Source organism: Pipra filicauda, unplaced genomic scaffold (assembly GCF_003945595.2).
Source record: "Pipra filicauda isolate LSUMZ 115617 unplaced genomic scaffold, ASM394559v2 scaffold97_size2427393_pilon, whole genome shotgun sequence".
Classification (NCBI taxonomy): Eukaryota; Metazoa; Chordata; class Aves; order Passeriformes; family Pipridae; genus Pipra; species Pipra filicauda.
Genome location: NW_024105175.1, coordinates 1,066,849 through 1,091,416, shown reverse-complemented (window position 1 = coordinate 1,091,416; position 24,568 = coordinate 1,066,849). Strand labels below are relative to the sequence as shown.

General features: G+C 37.8%; 1 long non-coding RNA gene across 1 annotated transcript in view; it reads right to left on the bottom strand.

Moving 5' to 3' along the window:
• Window positions 1-258: 258 nt before the first annotated feature.
• Window positions 259-24,568, bottom strand: part of LOC120322501 — a 57,921-nt gene continuing 33,611 nt past the window's right edge. The window contains exon 3 of the long non-coding RNA XR_005562258.1: window positions 259-338. This is a non-coding gene — a long non-coding RNA (uncharacterized LOC120322501). The remainder of the gene's footprint in view (window positions 339-24,568) is intronic.

Below are 24,568 nucleotides of genomic sequence, written 5' to 3'. Positions count from 1 at the left end.
ATTGTCTGTCTTAGCTATGTAGACTAGATAAAATCATTTGATTTTTAGTTGAAACATGTCATAGCTGTATTAATGCAAAATTTTCTCAAATGTGATTCTATTATCAGCAGCCACGAAATATATTTAATCCTTCTACCCTTAAAAATAAAAGTATTTTCTTGATAATTTCATGTTTCTGTTCTTTTTTAATACTGACTCAGTCTTCTAAGTACTTCCACAGTCATGATTTAAAAAAAAAAATTAACATTTTCTACAGCTGCCAACTGCATATGGCTTCTCACCTGCAAGTTCTCTTGACTGGTAGCTTTGTCACTTTTGTGCAGGTTATAAGTAGACACCTGAGAAAGGAAAACAGGGAACAAGAAAGAATGTTCTTTACTGTTTAAGGAAAATTTTTCTAAGATCATAATTATTAATAAAAATCTAGGACCTGTAGACCAGGGAAATGTCTTAAATTTTGGGTTACTAGTGTTGTTTCTCTTCCAGGACAAATATAATGACATTTCATTTCTGAGAAAATGCAGTTAAAAAAAATCAAGTTTGTATAATCTTTGATAATTCCTCTTGGCTTTGCATTATGATAACTTGTGGCATGTCAGCAACATCAGTTTCCCTAAGCTCTGCAAAAACTTAAGCAATCAAGAGGATTTGGAGTACAGTCAAGCCACAGAATATCATATTTCCTGGTGGAGTCACACCCACTCATTTTGCAATACTCAACATTTTAACAACCCCATTAGTGTTACCTATTCACATTAACACAACTTAAAGACAACAGCAAAAAATATTTTGGTAACAGAAAAGGTGACATTTATTCAGGATAAATTCATATACTACCATTTTAATGTGATTCTTAGGCAACAAATTATCCACTACTATTGTTAAAATAATCACATACATTCCCCTGTATTAGATAAAATAATTATCACTCTTCTTTTTCTAGGAAGTTGGTTGCTATAATGAACTGAGTAACAGAAAAGCCTGTATCACGAAAGAGAACATGGAGATGGAAAGTCTGACATCAAAATTAAAGAAGCAGGTTCCATGCTTGTTGCCTTCAAGAATGGCAAGGTCTGCTTAGTTTTTGTCGTGAGAATATTGCCACTTCTACTAATTCTTTTCAAAATGCAATACAAGCATCACATGGCAGTGGACTGGTAGAAGTGTTGAGGTGTAAGACCATAGCATGGATGGCATGAGAGGTGTACTTGACATGATGTGCCTGCATCTAGAAGTCATCAAACAGAGAAAATGTGGGATTTTGAGGACTGCTAGGGTGGCTGTGCTTAATCTTTCCTGGGAAAGGGAAAAGCTGGTAAGAGGCCTGTTCCCTGAAGCTGTATCTTGACCCTCTTTCTGAGTACACGTATGAGAAAGGTGTCTATGTGCTAAAGCATCTCTGTTTAGCCTTGCTGATGTGTTTATCTATGATAAAAAGGAACTATTTTTCAGAAACATGAACACAGGCCAGTTTTATCTTCAGATAAACTGTTACACACTGCCTAGCATCTGAACATCTTCAATGGTTGTGCTGGTTTCAGCAGGAGTAGAGTTAATTGTCTTCACAGTGGCTGGTATGGGGCTGTGTTTTGGGTTTGTGCCGAACACAGGGTTGATAATATAGAGATGTTTTATTGCTGAACAGGGTTTACACAGAGCCAAGGCCTTTTCTGCTTTTCATACTGCCGCACCAGCAAGAAAGTTGGGGGTGTATGGGAGGCTGGGAGGTAGCACAGCCAGGACAGGTGACCCAAACTGACCAAAGGGATATTCCAAATCATGTGACATCATGCTTAATATATAAAGTGGAAGGAAGAAGGAGGAAGAGGGGGGATGTTTAGAGTGATGGTGTTTGTCTTGCCAAACAGTCTTGTCAGGCTGTTCTGGAGATGGCCTGCCCATGGGAAGCAATGAACTAATTTCTTGTTTTGCTTTGCTTGTATGTGCAGCTTTTGCTTTCCCAATTAAACCGTCTTTATTTCAAACCATGAGTTTTCTGGCTTTTATCCTTCCAATGCTCTTCCCGGTCCTGCCGGGGGGGAGTGAGTGAGCTACCTTGTGGTGCTTGACTGCTGTCTGGGGTTAAACCTTGACGAATGTAAAATTGAAGTGATAGGAAGTATGATCTGTAGGTCTCCTGGAACCCACAGAGAAAGGGTAATGTAAAGATGTGTTAGTTAATTGATCTCAGTGTGTTATTCGGAAGAATATAAATATATTGAGGAAGAAAGCTTAAAGACTGTATTAATGCTGATACAGAGGAAATAACAAGGGGTGAAATTCATATCCCATGCCTTCATAATCAACAAGAGAGGAAATATATTCCATCAGTCTCCCCAAATAAATGAAATGACTCACCAGTGCAACCACCCCAAGCTCTTAGAAGCTTCCACCATTTCCAGTGCCTTCCTTCTTAGTACAGATTACCTTACTTTCCTGCATCTCTGCCAGTTCATCATTTACAAACCACTGTGTTTGACCAGAAAAACCTTTGTTCCACTACAGATTCAAGTTTTGTCTCGCATCCTGAGTCCTCACCCATTTTTGACTAGTATGTGAAAGTTGAAGTTTGGTAAAATAAGGACAGTAGAAAGTTTTGGTAAGCATGCAAATCTTGAGCAATCAGCTATAGATGCCAACTGTAATTAAGTACCAGATCACAAACAAACTGCAACCATTATGTTGACAGATGCTACGACAGACACAGGTTTCTCTTCATTCATCATGGTTTCCTGGGCACGCAGTAAATATCCATAGCTGTACTCAAGGCGTTCTGCTCTGTGCCCCCCATGCTCCATTACACTTTCTACACTGGCAGCAGAGGCACTTTTATCCACAGAAACACCGTCAGGCTGTAGCTAGGCCAATTGCTCACAGTCAGCCCCCATTTTCTTTGGAAGAGCTCTGCCTGTGGGGAACAAAATATGCAGCAACATTATCAAATTCAAATGATTCTTGTTTGTCTTGGTTTTCCAACAGTCACATTCTGACTGGCAAAAGTTAAAGCAGTTTCTTGGCTCTCATTTCCCACTGAAATGAGCATTCAAGTGACTTGAACAATACTAATAAATGAAAATAATAATAACAATTGTTAAACAGTAATAATAAATGTAAGGGAAAAGGAATTGTCTTTGTGTAATGACTTTGTATGCTCAAATCATGTCTTATATGCAGAGGCTGAAATAAGTGTTATTGCAGAAGCCCACAGAGGGACCCCTTCCTGTGAACATCTTGCATGTTTTCTGAAGCTGGGCTGTTGTCAGAAAAGTGATAATGTTAAGACAAAACACAGAAACATGAAGGAGAACCTAAAGAGAAATGGGTATTTTAAAAAGCTACAAGGACCTGGAAATAACTGGGGGGAAAAAAAAGGGGGATAAATCAGAATATCACAAGCATCCAAAAAAACTGTTCTCTTACTTCTTTTCAAGAGTAATTAGACTGATCATTTTCTGAATTTTATAATTTAAAAGTTGTACAGAGACATTTTTATATGCCCAGCACAGATATTGGGAAAGCATTATAAAGCCTCTAAATATAACAATGAAAATAAAAGTAAATTTACTTGTATATAGTAATAGAATATGATGTATGTGCACAAATAACCTATGGTGAGAGACCGATAGTCTCTCGGTCTATCTCAAAGAATTGCGTCAGTATACAAAGAAGCAACTGTATACAAAGAAGAAACTGCCTTTTCACTGAAGACAAAAGAGTGGGGGAATCATTTTACTCTAAGATTAATTTTCTTACTAAGGGAAGGAAGGACATGTATTTACTGTCACTCATGCTTCATCCAAAACACTTTGACAAAAAATACATATTCCCTGATTTAGGAGTCTGCCAGTTAATAAGCTGCTGTGATGTTAAGTTCTTGTGGTTTTGCACTGATGCTGTTAAACAAGTAGCTGCACCATAAGCGATAATCCAGGAAACTCAGACTGTTTCTGTTTGCATGTTTATTTTTTACGTTATAAGTTAGGCTCAATATAATCCTGCCTTTGTGTCATTAACTCTACATCAGACAGTCATAGATCATAACGCAGTATTCTTTGCCACAGTTTGCACTGAGGATTACTGCTTTCAGCATCCTGGGACAAAACAATGACTGAATGGGACTTCTCTTTTTGTCTGAGGGAAGGTCATTGCAGTCACTTCTGTTTAAAATTCTAAAACGGGCATTTAAAGTCAAGATAGAAGGGGAAAAGTGTTACATCATTTAACCAAATATCATATATTTTCCACCCCAAAACATGTTTGGCTTTATCTAGGGAACTCTCACCTCTGATAGCAGCTGTTGTCTTGGCATTGTGCCTGTAATAAAGGAAAAGAGGTGGAAAGAAGGACAGAAGGTAAAAAAAAGGGGAAAGTAAAAGAGAGAGAAAGGGGAGAAAAAAAAGAAAAGAAAAAAGGGAAAAGAAGGAGAAAAAGAAAAAGAAAGAGAAAAGGAAAAAGAAGTAAAATAAAAAGAAGAAATATTTGTAAATGGTTTAGACATGTAGTTTATGCATTGGTGAATGGTTCTTTATGCGTAATATTTATGGGGTATTTGGTTTGTTTTGTGATTTTGTTTCAACTTTTAAGGAGTGCCATTAATGTGATTAATTAACAAGAATTTATTGACTAAAAAATCTGCACAGCCAAACATATGTAATTTTTAAAATGTATTTTTTCAGGTGAAACTATAAAATAGGGTCCTAATTAAGCCCTTCTGTTTCCTGAGATTTTGTGTGCACTGCGCTGAGAAGGAAAGTTATATGGAACTTTACTTGATCATGGAAGAAAAATCTGGAGAGTAAATTCAAGCATTCTATTCAGTTCTAAAATATAGTCTTCACTTGAAGGCTACAGTGAATTTATGCCCACGTTAAACATTAAAGCTCTGTTATGGGGCCAAATAAGGGGAAAACTCAAATCAGCTCAAACATCATGAGCATAGAACTTCAGCACCACTGCAGCAGATACCACTAGCACTACCACATTTACTCTGAAATGCTGTGATTGATCACAGAATTTGTTATTGTGACATTCTATTACACGCATTCTCTTCCCATTACTTTGCTAAATTGGGAAGCTTATTTTCCATAATGCAAAACAATTTGTAATAAGCATAGTGTATTATAGAAGGAATTTGAAGCCCTGGAATTTGCTTTGCAGGGAGCTGAAACTATACTCCACTGAGACCTTAACCCACTTCAGAGGGAAGTTCTTTATAAAAAATGGGGGAGGTTAGGGTGTTTAGCATAATCAGTGATTTGCACAAATTTCTAACAGAATCTAGGTTTGTGTCTCCTTTGAGGAATCTGCATAGTTAAGACTCAGATGTGCAAGTACAAACATACGTACTTTAACCCTGTCAAAAAGCACTACCACTTTTACGAAGTGCCATAAATTACAATGGAATCCACAGAAAAGGATAAGCAGAGTTTCTAGAATTGTACAGGACAATTTCTTTCCAGTAATTCAGGAAGAAACTATTATGTTTCCCATTAGGATAGGGTCCAACTTCAATTTACATGTATGCATTTGTTACAAAAATAATCTCACCAACAAAGTATAGATGTTTTAATGCAATGGTAAAACATTCCTGTTGACATTTTCAGCTGTAAATCCTGTCACAGTTATTTTTCACTGAAATACAGAAAAAGGAGTCTGGATGAAATAAAATTGTGTACATGCAAATGTACTTTTATATAAGCTCTTCTAGAGTTGAATACCTGACTCTTAAATAGTTTGGGTTAAAAAAAGAGATCACAGTATCTGTAATTTGCACATCATTGCCTTTCTTGTTCCTCTTGCTCCATACATAGCATATTTTGGGAAAATATAAATTATATCCATTCTCTTTCCTGCGATTATTTCTACATAGAACTTTTAGGTGCAGATCAAGTCCAGGATGCAGCTTTTGGCCTAGAAAGGCACAGTCCTAACATTCCATATAGACATTCAACCACTTCATTTTAATTATTATTTCCTTTTTTACACCTTTATATCTGACACAATCTGATATAATCCCAGCAGGTGTAGTTTCTCTAAAATGGGCCTTGAAACAAGGCTTCACTAAGGTACATCCCATTGTTCATAGTCCTCTTTAGGCACCAAGGTAAGCTCCAGAAATCCCACCCCTTAACTTTTCAAGTGTCTCATGCAAAATGCTGCCATCTTCTTTTAGCTTGAGGAATGGGGAATCGTACAACAACACGTCACTGAACAATAGCGCTGTGACAGTCAGACACCCTCCTCCACAACGGAGTGCCTTGACAAAAATCTTTGCTGACCTCCTTCAGCACACTCAAACTTGTCTCGTCATGGTAGCCACGTCAATGAAACACATAGTCAAATGAATAAAACATTAGGATGTACCTAGGCCATCCAGCTGCACTTTTGTTGGAAGGGATACATGTAGCAAAGGCAGAAACATTGAAGAAATTGTTTTTAACTGTGTGTCTGACATCTCTTCAGCTATTCATATCCATAAGTCTTTCAATAGCAAGCATTTGTAAAAGATTGAAAGGCATTTTGCATAGCAAAGGTCCTATAAGAACAAAATCCAACTTTTAAAATATTTTCACAGTTGTCTTGTCTTCAAAAAGCCTTAAATGACTGAGAAGGATGGGTTTTGCTTATGTTTTCCCCCTTTTTCAGCAGGTTTTAGGCCTTGGGCTATTGGTATCCAACTAGTTAAAACTACATCAGCACTAATAGCTATGAGCTCATCTTGTATAAGCACATTTTTAGTTAAACACCGCAATCTTGGAAAAAAATGTTAGTGTGCTTAAACAGCCTGGCTCAGAATAGCTCACAATATGACGCATACCACAGGAAATAAAGTGGTATGAGGCACCTACAAAATATTTTTCAAACAAGTCATTGAAGCTGTAAGCCCCATGCCTCAGCTTTAGGAAGTCACTTATTAAGAATCAACACCAGCCGTGCCAAGCTAAGCTCTTGCTCTTGGTTATTTTCCAATTGAATATTCAGGGCCCTGTCTCGGTCTTGTTTTCAGGGAAGTACATGCCTGGAATGCTAGCAAGCTATTTGCTGGAAAAAATGCCCACAACAGGCCCAATGTTGATCACATTAATGCATTTGAGTGGGTATAGAGTGCAAATGATTGAAAGTGCTTCCAGATCTTGGTTGCCGGGGACAAAGCAGGCTCTGTTCTCTGATCTGATGGTCATTTTTTTCAGCGGAGGATGTGGTGCAGGAAGAGGGAACAGTGCCAATCTCTGTCTAATGGCTCCAAACAGGGCCTGGGCCTGGCTCTTTGGATGCTGATGAGTGGGAAATGAAACACAGATGGGTCAGATGGGTAAGGAGAGGGGGGATTACAGGTCAGGCCAAAGAGTTGGAATAAATTAAGTGCTTAAGAGGTACAGAATGGCACATTGTTAAAGCAAACGGACAGGGAAAAAAACATTTCAGCATTGTTAGGCACAGTGTGCAGAAAAAAACATCCCGTCTTCCCAGACCCCTTTCTCATAACACATCCTCTTTGGGATTACCGCCTGTTTGATATATGAATTGCTTTCTGTAACATGGACGCTGCAAGGCTGTGGTGCTCTGCAGTACCTAAGAGGAGGTAATTTTCCAGTAAACATTTCAGATGTCATTACTGGGAGAAATACTTTGGTTCATGCTCCTGATCATAAGATAGTCAGCTTCCTAAATCCCCAGAGATTTCCAGCAAAAGGGTAGGTAACCACATATGCATACTTTGGGGAAATTAGGTGATAGAAGGAATTTTTCATGCATTCTTAAAATGCTGAGTCCATGTTTGGGTTTATTGCTTTCAAACCTTTGCACGTACATGAAAGAAAACTATTTGGTTTAAAGAAATAATTCAAAAGGATTCTTGCTAAGAAATAAAACTGAAGGATTTTCCTGGAAACATACAACAGCAATTTTACCTCTTATGCCAAAAAACCCCACTCTCTACAATGATATAAAAAATGATTTTATTAAATAATATATACAGAGGTTCACCACACTTATTTTTGAAATCTCTATTCTATACATAATAACCAAAAATTCATTTCCAAACTATCTGTTGACTTGCACAGATGTAGCATTACAGATTTTAAAACAATCACAATAATAAAACTTGAAAGAGAAAACCGTACCCATGAATTCAAGCTAAGTTTGGGGGAGAGTTTCACCAGCTATTTTTCCTCAGTCCTAAAATGCAGTTTTTTTCTTGACCTGTGAATATTTATCACTCCTGCAAAGATGATTAAGTCTGACAGGTAAAATAAATCCTGGTCCTCCCACACGGTATGGTTAGAAATCAGGTGAGAGTCATCACAATGTGGTACATGTGTGTATCAAAACTGAGATCAAAGCTGTGAAACGTCAGTGCTAGTGACAGAAAGGCTAAAAGAAGCCCTGAACAACAGGAAAGGAAACTCTTAAGTCCTTTTAGGCGCAGAAAGCCAGTTATGTCTTGAGCAGCAGAACTGGCTGGGATATATGTCTGTTATGTCTTCCATCAGCTTTCACACTATGATCACACTGTGACCTGGGATAGTGTCCATTGGTACTATCTCTGAATTTCCCAGTATCTCTTTTCTTTTTCTGCCTTCCTCCTTCTCAAATGATAGCCCCATAAACCCATGTGCTATGTGTGCTGATGAACAAGACAGAAGATGCCTGTGGAGAGGCCAGCTGGTATGCCACACCAGATATTGTGGAGTTCACAGCTTTTCCATGGCTGGAGGCACTGAGGTGAGAAAAGCAGATTAGACATCTTGAGTGTTTGACTCTTAATAATACACTGATCATTAGAAAACTTGAGTGAACTTTATATTTTTAAGACAATGCTTTTATGAATTTTATTGAGGCTGATTTCAAGAGGTATCATGAGTGGAGGACAAGGAGATCTAAACAAACAGATATACTGATGATCAGAATTTTGCAGGAAATAATGCCCAAAGAAATTAGGGTAATAATAATAGAAATAATGGGTGGTGAACAAGCAAACAAACAAATAAACAAAAAAGACAAGAAACACAATCCTTTTTAAAAATTGCTTTCTGAAATTCTCCGCTCCTGCCTGATCAAAAGAGGGGCTTAGATTTGGTAGGAAGAAGAACAGAGTAGGCACCAGACCTGTCTGAAAGACCGGTATTTACACAGTCAGAAAGGAATCAGGAGAGCTCAGACTGGAATGCAGCATGCCTTGTGCTCCTATACAGTACCACACTGTCTGAGCTCTGCAGTGTTTCTCACAGCCAATGGGAAAGATTTTTTTTTCCTTTTAGTTAGTGTTCTGAGCAAGTGGTGATACATACACCAAGACAAGATGCAGACACATAGATCTCTCTACCTTCCAAATTTCTGTTCAATCTAGATAGATATTTTCTAAATAACTGTAATTGGCCTTTTCTTCATGCGAACTCTCTAATTTAAAGAAGCATTTTCAGTGGTTCCAGTCCTAGTTCAGACTGAAAGGAGATTTAATTTTAGAAAGAATTGTAAGATGAAAGGAATACGTCATATTTGCAAAGAATAAGAGTGTGAGGGCTAGTGCAAAACGTGAGCCATTCAAATGCACTCTGCTTACATTTCCCATCACTTCTTGCAATATTTAACATGAGATCCTTTTAGTAAGGCAAGTATATGACTTTCCTACCTGACCCTGACCATCTGACATCTCCATAAGACATCACCAAATACAGGGTGAATGGCTTTGCTGAACAACCCTGATTGTGGTATGCCCTGCCTATACATACTGTGGACACATCCTCGAGCTTGAGCTATCCTACAAAGTAGAACAGGCACAAATGTCCATCGAGGTTGTCTTATAGAAAGCACACTCAGAAATGTGTGTAAGTATGGACTGCAAGCAATTAAAAAGTGCAGAAGTTAAAATTATTGGCACACACCTCTGATTGGAAGAGTCCTAAGGCAGTATAGACACAGGTACTATAGCCTTGGAGAAGGTAAAACATGCCCTTGTGATCCTACAAAAGAAATTTCAGAGCTCCCTCATCTTAGCACAGCATTAGGTGGTAGCTACCAGAATTACAGTGTGGGAAAGTGAGACCATTTTACATGGCCAACCAAGTAGGCTGGGCACTGAAAAAGGAACACATTTCATGGTGCTTTAATATGTCCAACTTGCCTGTTCCTCCAGCAGTGACTTCTCTAGGAGGAAATATGACTGAATTCTTCCTCACCTTTGAGGGCAAAGTTTCCTTTACAAAGCAAGAAAGTTCAATGTAGAAGGAAACCCACTGCTGAACTAAATAAATCTACTGCTGAGAAGCACCTGTTGGTTTAACAATAAATGGTAGCTGTTGCTTATTGTTATGCAAAATATTATATCTTATTGGGAAGCAGCTGTTAATTTTATTCTCAGGGCTCTTTATAAAACTTTTCCAGTGGTTTCATATGCTATTAAGTAACTTAGACCTCAGAAATTAAAAAAAAGCTTTCCATCTTCCAGAGCAAATGTAGATTTTAGCCCTCACATATATTCATAATGAATTAATGATATTAAATAAACAGCTCCTAAATGAGTCACTAAGATAATGAGAGGTATTAGGTACTTAGAATGATGGAGTCACTTAGGTAATGAAGTGAAAGAACCTAGATGGAAAAACAGATCTGATTTTCAAAACCAGCGGTTTGTGAGAAGTGTTTTTCTAAATAAGAAGGATAACTCAGTATGTAAAAACAGCAGTGGAAAGGGAATCTGTTCCAACTTATGCAAAAAGCCTCACTCTTCAGTATTTGCTAATTTTCAACCCTGCCTTTCTGGCCTTTACTCTTAGAACAAGGCTTCTTTAACTCCTGCTGATGCAATAAGTAAAAGCAGGGCTCAGCCTTCAATGTCCAGCATTAAACTGATGCTGTGTTGCTAATGTACTCCATTGTATGGCACTGCAAACAGTAAAGCCCTCATGTAGTAAGTACTCTTTTATGAAATTATTCAATTATCATTTACATGTCACAGAGGATTTCCTCCTATGTAAAACATTGACACAAATTGCTGAGCTACAAGATTTATCCATTTACTGTGCCACATTTTTCACAGGATTTTACCTTCTTGTACACAGACATTACCTTACAAACCTATTTCTGTACAAAGAAAATTCTTTTAAAAATATAAAAACAATCAACATAGCACTTATTCTGTCAAGTGTTTTTCCTAGAGTGGGAATTTCTTAAAGCAGATTTGGCTGAAAACAGTATGTTATGACCTTTGGAATAAAATGAAAAGCCTGTGGGACAATACTAGATTTTGGCAGGATACTGTTGTTGCTTTTCAGTTTTCACTTCAACCACTGGCCAAATGCCACACCACAGCCTTGTTCTAACAGTGTAAGTTACACCACAGCCATCACCATCCCATGTACTGAATGTCCTATACTAACCACTACCTACTCTGAAATAAAACATTACCTGTCAACTCTTGCTGTATATTTCTCATAGACTAATAGTTGAGGTGCTCTGTATGTACAAGCTGTAGATATCTCTGAAATATTCATCTTATTCCACTTTTGCACCCCGTGCCCAACAGTTTCCATTCCCAGTTTGCTTTTTCAATTTTTTGATACTGTTTTGCTGGACAGATTATATGTTGCAGAGAACTAAGAAAAAGGAAGGAAAAGAAAAGGAATTTCATATTTTCAAGGATCAATTTTGCTTGTTTTACTTGTTCATCTGGGTAACTGGCAATTTATAAAAATATCGCCATAAAGTTTTGAATCTAACATTCACTACAGAAGCACAGAAAACACAATCTTAAAAATTCCCAACAGTCTTCGATCTCAAAATTATGCAAGTATGCTGCAGAAAACACTCTGTCTCTGCTATTTTTCTCAAAATTATTTGACTAATAATATATAGGAAATTCTGAGTTACTGTGGGCTGAGTCCTGAGGACCTTACTCAGATTTTACTCAGACCTAACTCAGATAATTTCCCTCGAATGGACAAGAGCTAGCCAGCTTGTGTTAAACCAAAATGAAGATCATAGGGTTTTCCTGGACTTATTAACTTAAATTTCCTTTCCTTATTGTGGTTTTTTTGCTCTGTACTTAGAAGAGGTTAGCAATTTTCAGATATATAGAGTTTTGATGAAAAACACCTAGCAAGTTCAAAAAATTGTTTTAAGTATCTCAGGATTTCTGGAAGTGGAGTTTTCTTTACCTTGTGGTAAATGTGTGAGTACCAGGAACCCAGAGGGCTTCAGGTAGCTCATCAACATCTCCAGCTTGAGACAAGAGCAGCTGCCAGTTACCAACTTCAGGATTTGATTGGCACACCAAAAGATGCATTATTTTCCTCATCATTTGAAGACAAGGTCTATCATCTGACTTGAGCAATGACCAGGAAAAGGGATCAGGTAGGAGTTTGTTCTGATATTCCTAGGGGTTCTTCCAGTGCCACATTCAGTATATTTGATCTTTTCTCACACTTTACTGAAGATGATATTATGTGTAATTCCTGGCTTGCAGACAATAACTAACTTAAATTAATTCTAAAAAAATAATGAATAGATGAATGACTAAAGGAAGTAGAGTGTAGGACTCCAGCATCTGGTTGGTGTACAGGTGTCACATGGCAAAGATGTGCAAACAGACAAAGGTTAAGATGATGAAGATTTAAAAAAGATAAGGGTCTGTCTTAGTACCGCAGAATAAAATTATGAACTCAAAGGCTTTACATTTAGCAGAAGACATAGATGGAAATAATTGGAAAGATAACAACAGGAAGGAAGGTTGAAGTACAACGTGCAGAGGGAGAATTGCTCCCTATGAAACATTTTCAGAGATTATTAATTATTAATACTGGAGAATAATAATGGGTTGTTACATCCTGTGTCTTTTGGACGTTACAGTACCAGATGGATCAGAAGTCCATGAATGATTCTGTCATGACTAATCATATTCTAAAATGTGGCAAAATTAATCATTGTTTCTCATATTGCCAAAAAAGAGTAGCAGTAGCCGCAAGCCATTGTCGGTTGTGTAGTATCAGTTTTATGCCAGCAAGGTTTCATTAAAGTTCAGTTGCACTGGTATAAAACTTGTGTAAAGTGTTGAAAGCCATGCCTGATATATCTGCCCCTCTTGCTTGAAAATCAATATTAACAAGATTTTCCAGACGTTGTAGTGCCTGTACAAGCTGCTTTTCTTGGACCACTCTTGGGCTGCACAGGATCACTGCAGAGGAGGAGGGGAGTGACTGTTCAGATCCGCCCTGAGGCCTGAACTCTGTTCCCCAGTCAGCACCGTGCCCTGATTTATAACCTGAGCCAAGAATCTTACCTACAATGCAGCAATATCAACACCTGCATCCCGGGGAAAACAAATGCTTTTTAAGGTGAGATTGTTGGGTACATATAAGCTCCAAAGCATAAAGCTGGCTTGGAGCCAGGCCCAACAAGGGCATTAGGCACTGCGACGCTCAGCATTGCTGGTTCCAGAATTAACTATTAAAGGGATCATTGAAACAACATGTAAAATCATCCTGTTACTGTGAGGTGCTAAGTGTTTCCATTGAAATGCTTTAAGAGAGCTGAGCCTTCTCTGCATCTTGTAAGATTGGACCAATATTTTTCAAAAATGTGATGAAATGATGCATTTTTATTTTACTTCTTGACAAATCAATTTCCTGAATGAGTGGTGAGGTCACAGAAGGGGCAGTACATTTTGCATTCCATTAAAAAGAATTTACTAACCATTTTTCTTTTTTTAGCTGATGTATATAGTGTGCTGTGAACACTGAAAATTAATGTTAATTTATTTATCATTAAAAATAAGGAAATGAGGCTGAGCAGCAAGGAGCAAAAGTCTGGAAAGTGTGAAAGTATGTTCAGTATTCACTACTTTCTATAGAAATAAAGATATAGAAAGGTATTATTTTTGTTTCACTCAATAATCTCAAAGGGACACCAAATAAATTGAGGGTGACTGAACTACTAAAATTGCTTATTTAATGGCTTCTCTCTTACTAGGGGGAAAACTTTTCAGTCTGTTTAGACTGAAACAATCTAGGTGGAAAAATCTGGTCCCATAGATTTGTTTTGGCACCAGTTATAAACCCCTCTGCCTCAGCTGTTTCATTTTGATCCTATTTAGTTACATTTTCATCAAGATGAACATGACAACTTAAGTGAAGACCATATCTAGACAGATAGCAGGTTAAAAGGCAATTGTCCACATGTACAAAATTATTTCAGGCTCAACGGTTGTCTATTGAATAGGTATCTAACTTCGTTTGGTTTCTACCAAGGAGTGATAATACAAATAAAGTAGACATTCACTTAAATATTTTTGTCCTTAGAAAAATATTATAGTCTCTTTTTACAAACCAAAATGCCTAAGCTGGCTTGGAAAAAGGACCTGGAGAAGCTCTTTTACAGACATGATAATGCATGGTGGAAGGAGGGTTGCTGTGGAGTGAGAAAAGTCAAGGAGGGGAAAAGCTCAGTTCTTAGCATGGGGCAAGTCAGTGAAAAGGACTCTAGGAAACAAGGGGCTAGAGCCTTGGAGAGGGGAAAGACTACTCAGGTTTCTGGCTTGGAGGAATGGGGAAATAAAGTAAATGTTTTTTTCTTGCTGCAAACTCCCCATTATGAGTGTGATGGAGGTTGAAATTCTGACTCTTTGGTGTCAGGAGGGATAAGGCTGCCCAGCGACTTCATCTGCTTTTCCAGTACCTGAAGTGAAGTTTTTCTTCTGGCTAGTGTGCAATTGTTCCCTGTATTTGGGGAATAGATGGCTCTTAGCTTGGGTTACATTTTATAAACATACTGTAATCTCAGCAGTTATTATATCTTGTACATATTTTATGCTTAGAAAAATGAGATCTCTTGTTTCAGAGAATCCCAAATGTAATCGCTAGACTTTCATTAGTCAAAGAACACGGATTTCACTAGGTGCTAACTAATAAGATGACTGAGTAGCTTCACTGAAAGATCAAACAAGACCAAATATTGAATATGCTTCTATTCATACACTGGGTTTCCCAATATGCGAAAACAGAAGGTGGAACAGTTTTTCATATTGCTGCAATTATTATAGTCAGAGTTTATCTTTTCAAGTACAACCAGATTATTTCTTCAAATATAACCAGTAATTTGAATACAATATATAATATCAGCTTTCCAAACTAAAATGAATGGAATTGTAAACTTCAGGAATTTTCCAAAGCAGAAACACAGGACGGAAATACAACATCGAAATCTGAGAAAGTTAAGAAGGTTTAGCTTAGTAGGAAATATTTTATTACCATAGGGAGGTTTAAAGTCACTTCAGAAAAATAGAAGTTCAGGAATCATTTCTCTTTTAAGAAATATGTCACAGTCAGTAGTCATGAAAAAGATGATTTATTGCAGGACTTTATGCCTAAGTTTTAGATGTTTAACTGCAAGGATGTGCTTATGCACTTTTCAAATAAAAGTGTATATAAGCAAGTTCAGTATTGAACTAATGCCTTAAAGGTCTAAGAGGACACCCCTCAGACCTGGATTTATCTACCTACTTTCAACCACTTAGCAGAGACATAACTTGTCATCCTACTCTCTCTCTCCAGACAGATTTATTGAATAAAGATGGAGTCTAAGGCAAAGAAAGTAGCCTCCACAGTTAAATTCTTAGATTCAGTCGGATGAATCCAGCCCAATCCTGAACTGAATCTAATCTAAATAAATGATCTCTTTGCTTTCAAGGCACCTCATTAGGAATTGTGGGAGAAGAAAAAGTCTGCAGTATGCCATCACTATCAGAGTATGAAATCACCTAAACCACCTAAAAAATACGAAAACAGCAGAAACAGGACACAGTCACTAAGAGTTAAAGCATTTATCTGGGAAATGAGAAAAGAGGAATAAAATTCTACCTGAGGAAAGCTTCCTGCATTTTGTTTCCTAAAATGTGGTCTCAGCCACTGCATCAGAGGCTATGGGAAGTCAGGATAAGGCCGTAATCCATTCTTCCTCATGAAGCTATGTCATTGGTCAAAGAAGTACTCAATGTTTGTAGTTCAAAGAGAAAATAAGGGTACATCTTATTGTTGTTTTGCTCTGTGATTAGAAGGGAAGTAGTAAGTTCTCATCCTTGCTGGCCATGCTTATCATGCTTTTTAAAATTTAGTGAGACTTTAAAGGAAAATTAGTCTGTCAATACTAGGAATGGAAGTACAGATGTCCTGAACTGTGCATTTACTCTGCTTATTGCTCTCATGTACATTTTTGTAATAGTAACATGTAACAAAATGGTTTGTACCTAAGGATGATTTAACTGCCTACACGTAAAATTAGGACTAAAAGTTACATAAGCTGTAAATGGAAATTTTTCTTTTTGACTGGGACTTGAGTTAAATGCTACATCCTTTGTAAATCTGCTCACTGATTATCATATGGTTATCACATGTTAAAGCAATAAGAAATTAAAAGAATGCACTATGTGAATGTTGGAATAGTGCAACAGTCAGAATCTGTATCAAACCTGTAGCTCTCTGGTAGTTTGGGATGTAGCTGGATCAAGTTGAAACAGACCAATTCATCCTGTGTGTCTGAGATACATGACAGTCAAGACAATGAAATTCAGAAAACAGCCTATTTTCACAACAGCTGGTTCTGAAGCACTTGGTGGTTTTAATGGTTTTCAGTCAGCTAAGGCTAGTAATGAAGAGGCAATTAGAAATCAGAGATTCACAGAAACGTATCTTATATAAGAAATGAGGCAGGAAGAGGGAAAAAACAACGTAGTAGTTGGTAACTGATCTGAGACTAAAAAGCTTGCAATATTAACTGGCAACTCCTTGACAGAAAACAGGTCACAGGAGGAAAGGGAGGAGGAAAAAAAGCATAATCCATATGATGAATGTTGAAATCATTATTAACAAAACAGTTCAAGTTTGACAGGCAGCAAGCTTTAACTTAAGAATGCAATTTCCCGAAGATGTTGTCTAACACATCAGTGAGAGGTTTCGAACTACTATAAGAGAGGGGAGTAAGAAGAGGAAAAGTCCCAACAGAATTGGGAATATTGCTAAAAAAGCCAAAATATGAGCAACTTATATGCAAAGGAAAGATTCTTTTACACTAAAGCAGACTATGTTGGTTATTGCTTTAGGAGACATGCAACAAAAAAACCCCTACTAGAATATATTCATTTGGTAGCCCTTTAGACTAAAAAAGAGACAAATCTCTGCCTATTTTTAGTCCTGAAGAATTATGTATATAAAATGTGACAATTTTGCTCTACCTATGAGAGGAGACATATTGGAGAACATGAATAATGCCACATAGCTTTCAACAGGGTGCCCTAAGAAAAACAGAAGATATTTGTTCACACTCAACAGTCCCTTTGAGAAATATTATTTCTGCAGACTACCATTTGGGTTCTTTCCAGGCCCTGAGGGGTTTGACTGCAAAACATAACATTTTTTTGTGTAGAGAGGACACAAAAGACTATAAAGATGGTGTTTAACTATGAGAAGAAAAAGTTGTTTTGCATAACCAGAAGGACTGAAAAACATGGATCAGCTGAGATAAATCTGGATGAGTAGAAATGTAGCTTCTGTGTGAAGACAGTAACATATGTGTGTGAGACAGTAAGTGTGCATGTAGGTCATCAAAGCTGAGGCTTTCAGCAGCAGGCATGTGTTAATAGAGGTGAAACTGGTACAAAATTATTTGATACTGTGAATCATGTAAACACACTCAGTCTAACAGCCTAAACTGACTACCTGGGAATGTTACAGTGCAAAGTTATTCAACAGACATGAGAATCTGAGGCAAAGCGGCCCTGATCCTGAAATCTAATGACATTAGGAGCAATGTTAACGTCTTAGAAGATGCTACAAGCGGGCTATTGACTTGGTCTTCATGTAACAGCACAGCTGAAACTGGTAACCAGTGTTATATTCATCACAGATTCTGAAAAAGAACAATTATTTATCTGGTTAAATCTTTGGCCAAGGTCAATAGAATAAAAAGTTTCATGCTTTTCTTTATGTGAAGGTATGAGTAAAAAAACTGCCCATAAAGTTCTTCTCAAGTCTAGAAAGTGCCCAGAAATACACACCTCGCAGGGAATACTCTTTCAGTTACAAGTGGCTGACTTGCAGAACAATCTAACAGTCACCAGAATCCTTTCTAGAGGACTCAACACAAGTGATGGGATCAACATTCAGCAAAAAAACTGTTTATCCATCTCTTTATTTGAAAATGTGCAGCGTCTATTTGAAAATGAAACAAGGTTAGTGGTGACTTGACAGTATACAAAAGGCAATTAGGGCAAAAGATATGTATTTTGTATCAAAAAATATGGTTTGGTATCTGGACACGTTGTGTCAATAGTTCTATGACTGGAGGGAAAAATGAACATGAACAGAATTAGTGAGCAGTAAAATCTCTGGCAGTCTTAAGAAGTTGGCACCCTAAGACACTTATGAACCACAGACAAACAGTAACATGTTTTCCACCTGTCTGAAGGGTGATAACTAAGATATCTGGCAGGCAATGATCCCAAAAGTTGAGGGATTAGAGGCACAAGACATGAAAATAAAATAAAAAAAAGAGTGGTGCTACCTTCTGAAAGCAACTATCTTTATTCCTTGGGGAGCCTCAGTGAACACTGACTGCCCCAAAAACAGTCTGAACATGCTCAGCAAGTTTAATTATTTGATTGATTATTCGTATGTGCAATGATATATTAAGTGATACTGTTTTTCAAGTGATATTATTCTGCACTTTGACTTAGTAGACTTCAGGCATTTAAAACAATGTGAGTGGGGTAGTGTGAAGTTCTCAACATTGTTTGGTAAAGGCAGTTAGACCCAGGTACAGAATAAATGGGTTTTGTGAGACCTTCAAGTGAGAAGGTCAGAACAGTCTCCCAACAATTCACTCTGTGTGAGTGCATGTGAAGATGTTACATAGGCAAGATGGGGTCCAAAGTCTGTTGCAATCATGAGATGTCTTCCTAGTGACTCCAATTGGCTATGGATCAGAAGGATTTTCTGCATATCCACCTCCCCCCATATCCACCTCCATTCTCTTTAGTGCTACCCAGCTCCTGCTCCTTCTTGTGGCTGTTGAAGCTGGTGGGTGCATAGCCCTATTTCACAAGGCATAGCTGGAGTGACAGCAGCTCTGGCAGCTGCGTCTCTAATAGTACTTCCATATGCCACTATTCAGGTTCTGTAAATAAATCTGCCAACATGTGGCAGAGGTCAAAAAAAAATCTTTGTATTTGGATCTTGTGGGTGGGGTAAAAATGAGTTTATTTGCTTTTCAGTCCCTCTAACATCAGCAACATACACATATGAAACATACCACTTCCTGATTTCCAGGCCTGGGGCTATTGTGGTATGTAGAACCTGCCCAATACCCCTCCAGAGGAATTGAAAGGTCTCTTAGAAGCACTTTGTACAATGCTGTCTTTTCCCTTAAAGCCAATATATAGCCCCAGAATATCCATTTTGACCTGTGGATTATGTAGGGATAGTCTGAGGAGTTTGCCTCTCTGATCTGCTTTGTTTTAAAGATGAAGCACTATGCTCTGTTTTGCTTGGATGTTCTGTATGTGAGGAGTATGTGGGCAATGGGAAACCATTCCATTAAAGGAAATGCATACCTTGATCATAAAAGAAGGAATATGATCTGCAAGGGGAAACTTTACTGAATGCACAAGAGTACCAAATCTTTAGTTGGCCACTTTTTTCTCCTTGTTATCTATCACTGCATCAGAGCTAAGTGGAAGCTGGCAAACACAAACAATTGTTTGGGCGTACACATAACTTCAGTTATAACCATTTTCATTTACTTGGTATCTGTCACATTACAACTTGTATGTGTTCCTTGTGAACCAGGTGTTCACAAAGGGAAAAGGAAGCAGAGAGGGTTGCAATTCCTAAGGCTGCAGGCACTTAAAGAACAAAAGGTATAACTTTTCAGATTTTATGTATTCTAAAACCCTCCACAAACAAACATAGCTAAAACCATAACACAAATACTTTTACTTCCTCTTGGCTTCATTTTACAGCTTTCAGCTTATGGAAATGTTTGCCCAAGTTTGATTCAAATAGCCCATCAGAAACTTTTTAATAGTCTAATGAAATCTTAAGAGAAGGGGGTGGGCAAGCTGTTACTCCAATTCCTGTAGTTAAAAACCGCCCTTTTTGTGGAATTTGCTTGAATCCCTCCCCAGAGGAACAGAATGCAATAAAGGTAAAAAAGACTACACCTTGCAGCACAGATCCACGGGGCTGTATGAAAGGGACTGCACAGTTACCAGCTGTCTGTTCCAGTCCCTTTCTGGAGAACAGCTGGAAATGCATTCTCCAGAGATTGCATCTGGCTGGATTCCCCTGCACTCAAATCCCATTGATCTGGTTCCGTTCTAGCCCTCTGTACTTGCAGTTCAAAGAATAGCGAGGTCTGTAAAGAAATTATTGCCATATTGTTCAATCGGCCACAGTGAGCAATATATAGGATTATAATTAGGAACACATTAAGGAAAACAGCTCTGTGGAGATAAGCTGTTTGACTGCATATGCTTTTTGATGAGGGCTTAGTGCCAATCCCAGAATAAAAAAGATTAAATGTTTGTTACCAATTCTTTTGAACTGCTGGCAAAACATGTGGTAAAGCATTTTTGATTCAAATTAAAAGCATCCTAGGATAAAAATAACCCTGTTCTGTTAGACCTTTCCAATTGAAACCATTTGTAGGCTGATTTATTGTCTTTTCCTTCACCTCCTTCCACCAGCATGATTAACATATGCATTTCTGAATCACATGTATGCCTGGACAGGTATTTGTCTTGTTACACATCTGTGTAACAAATGGCAATACAAACTGTACACAGAACAGATGTAGATTTTCAAAGCCTTGGCAAATTGTATTTGACCAAGCACATAGATAAAAGTTTTATCAAATAAGTTTTGTTGTTTCTTTCTGGTGGACAGTTCTATGAGGAGGCACCAGCCTGCAAGTGACAATACTGATGCAGAGCCCATTGTAGATAAAGCAGACAGGTTTATAATCAGGGAAAGCCTGTAGAAAGTGAAACACAGCCAAAGAAGAAAGCAGATCTCCGCTAATATCCATATGAAATGCTTATCACTGCATTCTGTGGTGTCTACTTTATATATCTGGGAGATATTTTTAGGATTCTTTTTTCAGTCTCTAGTAGATTTTGAGCTGGCACAAACTATGCCAGAGAGACTGGAATTTGACAGATTCATGCTGTGTTCATGGAGCCTCCCACACAGAGACAGGTTTATGATGTTACTCCATGTAAATCACCAGGGCTGAGGGAAAGAGCTATGTTCTCACTCGCATCCTCCTACACACAGAAATACCATTTTTTATATCCTTTTTAAACTCCGTTTTTAGTGAACTGGTTAAAGTTATGCAAGTGGATAGGTACTGGTTGCCTGGACCAGAAAATATACATAATAACATTAACAGAAATATCCACAACAGACTGTTCAGCTCTGTTGTAGAAACAGAGGTTAAAAAAAGTCAGGAAATTTGTAACAAGTAGATTTAGGAGGCTGAAAACATAAAGTGATCTTACATTCTGAGCAGTATTTCTTCTTTTTGAGAAATCCAGTCTAATAATACTAAATGCTTTTAAGCAGTACTGGTTTTGCCACATGTGGAACTTCATATAATTGCCTCAGTTCCCATCTACTTGGGATTTAGAGAATTTGTGCTAAGTCTAACATACTATAGGAACACATTTGTACCAAGTAAAGAACAGTTATTTCAAGCAAGATGTGGTCAGGATATGGCAGCCTGTTGTGAAGACAGACTTCCAGGAGGTTGCTGACCGAAATTCCTGACAGCTTTTGGCCAGGAGGATCCCCAGGTGGCATCTTTGTAGATAGGCAGAAATCCCCCTCTGCTTAAGAGAGGTTTCTACTTCTCCACGACAAGCCCTCAGCTGTTGTGCCATACCTGAGAGATGCTTGTAAAGCATCTGCCTCCCTGTTTTGTCCCTGTTGCTTTGCATAGAGGCTTTACCCTTTCCTCAAAGGTGACTCACTTTTAGTTTTGACCGCAGCAATGTCAGCTCTGACAGACCCACCCTCTATTCATTCCTTTCTCAAGGAAAACCATTTGAATTCATTACAAGATTTCACTGAAAGGATGCAAAGGATTGCAGGAATTGGCACGTATTTTCTGAAGTCTGCCAATTTTTTTGATATCAATGGTTGAAAGCTGCAGTAGATGACATGAAGTTATTATTTTAAGATGTAAAATAAAATGTATGGGACTTAAATTGAACAGGAGACAGTCACTAATGAAATATTTTCTATAGTGGATGTTTATGATAATCATATTCGAGCTTTAGGCCAAAGCTTTTGTTAATTGCTGGCAGAGACAGTACCAAACTTGATCAGAAACTCAAGAGCAACAAAACAGGGTGTATCGGCCTGGGGTCTGGCCTGGGTCCCAAACATAGAGAAGGACAAGTTTGGTAGCTGAATTCAGGAATCAAGACCCATCCTACCAAGAGCATCTGTAGTTCCTTGGCCAAGAGGCATTTTTTGCCTGGAGGTGGGATCCTGATTCTCCACTTCCTGCTTCTGTCTTTTTGAAATAAAACCTTTGTTGCATGCCACCCAAGTTTACCCACATAGTTCCTTTGAAGGTACAAACAACCAATGCTGCAGTTCTTGTCAAAAGTTTGTGTATGTTGGGAAGTAAGAGAAAAAATCACCCAGACCCACCGATGCTGATTTGATTTAACTGACAGGTTAGTGCTACTCACGTTTTGGGGCTACTATGATTAGCAAAAAATGTAATATTAAAAATTTCACACGCCATATAACAAGAAGAAGAGTAAAGGGAATAATAATAATCAAATTCAACAGCCTCTGGTATTGTTGCTGCAATGGTAACAATACAGCAAGATGATGATACGTGTGACCCTTAAAAATTTATTAAAAAAAAAAAAAAACAGAAAAAAGAGGAGATTGAAGTCTCAAAGCAGGAAGAGAAGAGGGAAGAGAACTAGCACTAATCCAGTAGAGTTCTTCTGAAAATTACAATAAAGTTTTGAATAATAATTTTTTTTTAGATTTTTTTTAGAAGGTGGGGAGTAGCTTTAAAATGTAGAGTAGAATAAAAATTTTTCATTTAAGAATGACAAAGTGTTATTTAAAAATTAAAAATAATTTATTATCTCCAATTCTAAACTCTCAAAAATAAACTTGTAAGTTAATTTTCTTCTAAGGTAGACAGGAGAAAGTACATATTGCATGTATTATATAGTAAAAATTAAATAATTATTCCTTTTTATAAAAAAAACCAGTTAACTGAAAGGTTTTGCAACAAAGTAATACACTTTTGCATCTGCTCATTCTTTTTTGCACCCTCTAAAATCCTTTCTTTCTGCCCACACCACCAAGGAAAAGTATCCCAAAATAAGAGATGTATGTCTTCATTTGCCATTTGAGAAGACTTGGCACTCCTCCTATTTTTCAGAGAACTATCTAAAAGCAAAATAAAACACCTTCAAAGCAACCACATCACACAACATATTCTCTTGGCTTCTAAAGTGGAAAATACATACCTACCCAGCTGAGGAACCTGATTATCCATTGCCTTGCTAGTATATACGCTCACTTAAAATTATCCAAAGGAATTGCAAGATGAGAGCCAAATACTACTAGTTTGGGTTTCCATTTCGCACCTAACTTGCACTCACCTTTCCAAAGCAATAAAGAACTATAGATTTGCAACAATAAAGGTGTAACTTCAAAAGTGTTTTCTTCAGGAACAACATGCTCTCCCAGACTCTTCCTGGCATCTTCCCTTCAGCATAACATTCATTTGGCCATGAGTGAACACAACCCACTTCCCAAGTGACTCCTCCCATAGACTCACAAACCAGACCACCTGCGAGGCCAGTACAGGCATAAAGTGGAGCAGTTGGATCTGGGGTTGGAGAACAAGGGTATATTAAGTCTGACGCTGGCTATCCTGCTTCTGGATGCAAGCTGGCTTCTATTTAGACTAAAATAGTTTTTATATTGGGATCTCCTCTTCTTCCAGGGAATGATTCTAGCCAAAGGACAGCTTTCATGAGTGGCAGTCTCCCCAAAGGCCATTAACTGTAAAATGGAGCTTGCCAACTGAGCATGAATTGCATTTAGATGGCTCCTATGGAAGTTGTGGACAAGACTGCCAGTTTATAAAGCAGATGATAGGTTTCTTGGACATGTGTTTTATCATGTAATAGATATTAAACTTCAGTAAATGAGCAAATAGTCCTAACCAAATGAAGAACAATGCTAGAAAAATCTAGAATACTTAGAAAGCATACCTAGGAGTTTCTGTGAACAATGACAGGTGGCCAGTGTTTGAAGAGGTCTCACATGGGCTTTTCATAGCTTGATTTGCCATTTTTCTCACTAGCATTTTCTATCCTGTCTCTTTCTTAAGAGTCTATGTTTTTTATCCAAATACTCTTAGAAGTCTCACTGTGCGTGCCACAGTAACTGAACCTGTCATTCAAGAGGGTTTCTGCTCTTTTTCATTGCTGCACAGATTATGTGTTCTCCACAAGTTTCCATTAGCCTTAGGAAGCATG